The sequence below is a fragment of the Sceloporus undulatus genome, unplaced genomic scaffold (assembly GCF_019175285.1).
Source record: "Sceloporus undulatus isolate JIND9_A2432 ecotype Alabama unplaced genomic scaffold, SceUnd_v1.1 scaffold_6347, whole genome shotgun sequence".
Lineage (NCBI taxonomy): Eukaryota > Metazoa > Chordata > Lepidosauria > Squamata > Phrynosomatidae > Sceloporus > Sceloporus undulatus.
Genome location: NW_024809266.1, coordinates 1 through 3165, shown reverse-complemented (window position 1 = coordinate 3165; position 3165 = coordinate 1). Strand labels below are relative to the sequence as shown.

The window sequence follows — 3165 nt, the reverse complement described above, 5'->3', positions numbered from 1 at the left end:
CCTGGTTATATCTCCATTGCCATAAGCTTCTTCATGGGCAGAAGGAAAGTAATGTTTTTGTTCACTATTCCATTTACACTCCCTGCTTTCCTCCAGTCAAAGTAGCATTTATTGTCCTCCTCTCCTCTTCAGCCTCACAACAACTCTGTGAGGTAAGGTAGACTAAGAGTGCACCTACACTGCAAAAATAATTCAGTTTGCCACCAGTTTAACTTCCGTGGCTACATTCTATAGAATCCTGGTAGTTATATATAGTTTTGTAAGGCACCAACACTCTTTGGCCGAGAAGGTGAAAGCAGAAACCTGAGGCCCTCCCTAATTGCAAGCAATCAGTAGTGAAAGACATTATTATTTTCTTCCAATCAAACCACTAATGTCAGCCCCTAGGCAGCACAGAGTTGAAGTGGAATGGGTAGATCAATATCTATGAGAATGACAGAAGATAGGTTGGGTCCCCTATAACCCTGTGTTAAAACTTGAAACTACTAACAGACCAAAGTAAAGCTTAGGACAATGAGGACTAGCATCTGGGTCTCTCAAGTCCCATTTGTGATGGTTTTCTCTTCTTCCTATCCTGTCTTAAATTCCTCCCCAGGGAATAAGACAGAAGCAGAGGAATCAAATGCCAATATGGGAAGGTTCTCTATGATCCCACTCCACTCCTCTGAGCTGGATGGGACTCCTTGAGACCACCTTTAAAAAAACAAGTTGCTGTCTCCACCCAAAGATTTAACTTGTCACACCCCAGCAAATGCATTGGGACATTGCTGGGGCCTTCTACTGGTAACCTACAATGAGAACAGACACTAGCCGAGCTAAGGCTATTAAAAGGAATGCAGAAAGAGGCAGAGTACTGAAGAAAAAGGTTTATTATGAAGTAGCTCTGGTAGCACGAAGAACCCTGGTGGCACAGCCTGTACGGCAACCACTCACTCAAAAACCACAAAGTTGTGAGTTCAATACTAGCCATGGGCCCAGGCTTGACTTCGCCTGGCATCCTTCCGAGGTCACTAAAATGAGTACCCAGCTTGTTGGGGGCAATTAGCTTACACATTGTAAACCGCTTCGGGAGTGCTTGTGCACTGAGAAGCAGTATAGAAATGTACTTGCTATTGCTAAAGAACATTAAAGAGAAAGACATGGAGGACATCTGGTCCTCCAGGCACAAACTTAAAAGTTAAGTTACAAAATAATAATCATTTCAGCCAAACATAGTCAAACCTGGATCTCTGACTCAGAAAAAGGGCCAACAGGTGAGGCTTTTCTTTCCCTCAGGCTTTCTTACTCTCAACTACTTGAGGAGGCTCTTTTCTAACTGCCACCTGATCGGCTGGTTGTCCTCACACCACTCCTCATATCTTACAGTACTCCCCCCCCCCACAGGGAAAAAGGCCCTGATAAATGGAGGGACTCCCATTTATCACACCATCCCAGTATTCTTAATCACTGCCCAAACCGGCTCTCAGGAATGAAATACTAACAGCAATACTAAAGCAGTCAATAGGCCACATACCTGTGTCAGTATGCCCAAAGAGAACCCTCTACAGAAGCTCTTCCATCCTATGGAGATTGCATCCCCACTTAACCCTGGCACTGTACATTTCACTCCTTCAAGAGCAACAACAACAACAACAAAAAGAACATGAGAAACTGATAGAACTTGGAGGGGGAGCACTTTTCTGGAGTACAGCTCCCAGAAACTCCTAGACAGCATGACTACTTCCATACTCTAGATCGGGAGTGGGCAATTTTTTCAGGTCCATCTCTGGGACTTTCCAAGGCTACATAGACTGCCAAAAATGTCAAAATCCAGGGTGAATTTATTTATTTTTATTAAGTTTAATTATAATGCAACAAATGTAATCAACTTATAATACTTTATCTGCTCCTCTGGAGCCTAGAAAAGATATGGGAATCAGTAGTCCACCAGAATTTGTTGTTCCCAACAGTCATCACCATTGGCTATGCTGACTAAAGCTATTGCATGCTACAGTCCAACATTTGAAGAAATACAGGATTCTCACCCCTGAATTAGAAAGTAAGCAACCCTGTCCTAGGCAAAGCTGATACCAGACTTCTAAATCCTATTGCCTCATTCTTCATTTCCTGATATGCTTCCTGTAAGGATTGCTGAGATAATGTAGTAAAACACTATGATCACTCTAAAATGGTGCATGAAAGTGACATAGCTATTATTAGAAAGTGTTATAATGATATGACCTGCTTTCCCTTGTTTAAGAGTGTGAAGACTATGGCCACAGCCATCACCACCTCTGGCATTACCTGTGGCTTCCTGGATGAAGGATGAATTCCTCTTGAGCTGCAGAAGGAAGTGTGAAGAGCCATGGCTACACATGTGCAGCAAGATCTTGAGCACCTGAGGATGCAGGAGAAGATTTGGTGGGTTTATGAGTACAGCACTGAAGGCATGGGAAATCCATCTACAACGGGTATGGAAGGTGAATTTTAAGAGTGCCTGCTATAAGGAACAATTCAGGCTTTAGACCAGGGGTAGGCAACCTACGGCCCGTGGGCTGGATGCGGCCCGGCGAGGCCTTGGGACTGGCCCCAGCTCGGTCCTGCCACCGATTGCCGCTGGGGCCTTTAGCCTATCAGGAGGAGGTGAGCAAGTGGTGGGCAAGGGGGGGGGCAATTGTCTATAGAAGCCTCAGAAACATGCATTTATAGTAACATGTTTTAAAAAATTAGCAAATTTTTTCGCGTGTCTTCCATTTCCTTTAAAAAAAGGTCCTCCATTTGAAAATTTTGTCCTACATTTGTCCCGGTTTATTTATTTATTTATTTATTTTTAAATTATTTAATTATTTATTTTTTGGCTTTGGCCCCCCAGTTGTCTGAGGGACAGCAACCCGGCCCCCGGGTCAAAAAGGTTGCCTACCCCTGCTTTAGACCATCTTTCAAACAATACAGTACCTTTAGCTTGACATGACATGAGTTGTTCTGGAGACGATTGAGGAGATACTCGAGAAGACAGTGGCTACTTCCTGATGACTCATGAGAAATCTCTGGAAGTTTGTCTTGTTAAAGAGTTAGCATAGTAAAAATAATGACATCCAAACATCACTCAAAAATTGTGTGAAAGCAGAATGTTCCTGCTATTGCACATACACTTTGTGTTTCAACATGTGCTGTTCACAATACTTG

At 43.3% G+C, this 3165-nt stretch overlaps 1 long non-coding RNA gene across 1 annotated transcript; it reads right to left on the bottom strand.

The window, feature by feature from the left end:
• Nucleotides 1–10: 10 nt before the first annotated feature.
• On the bottom strand, nucleotides 11–3159 carry LOC121918232. Its single transcript, XR_006101189.1, has 3 exons — nucleotides 2935–3159; nucleotides 2284–2377; nucleotides 11–1608 (listed from the first exon to the last, which is right to left on the bottom strand). It is a non-coding gene; the product is annotated as an uncharacterized LOC121918232 (long non-coding RNA).
• Between the last annotated feature and the right edge of the window lie 6 nt (nucleotides 3160–3165).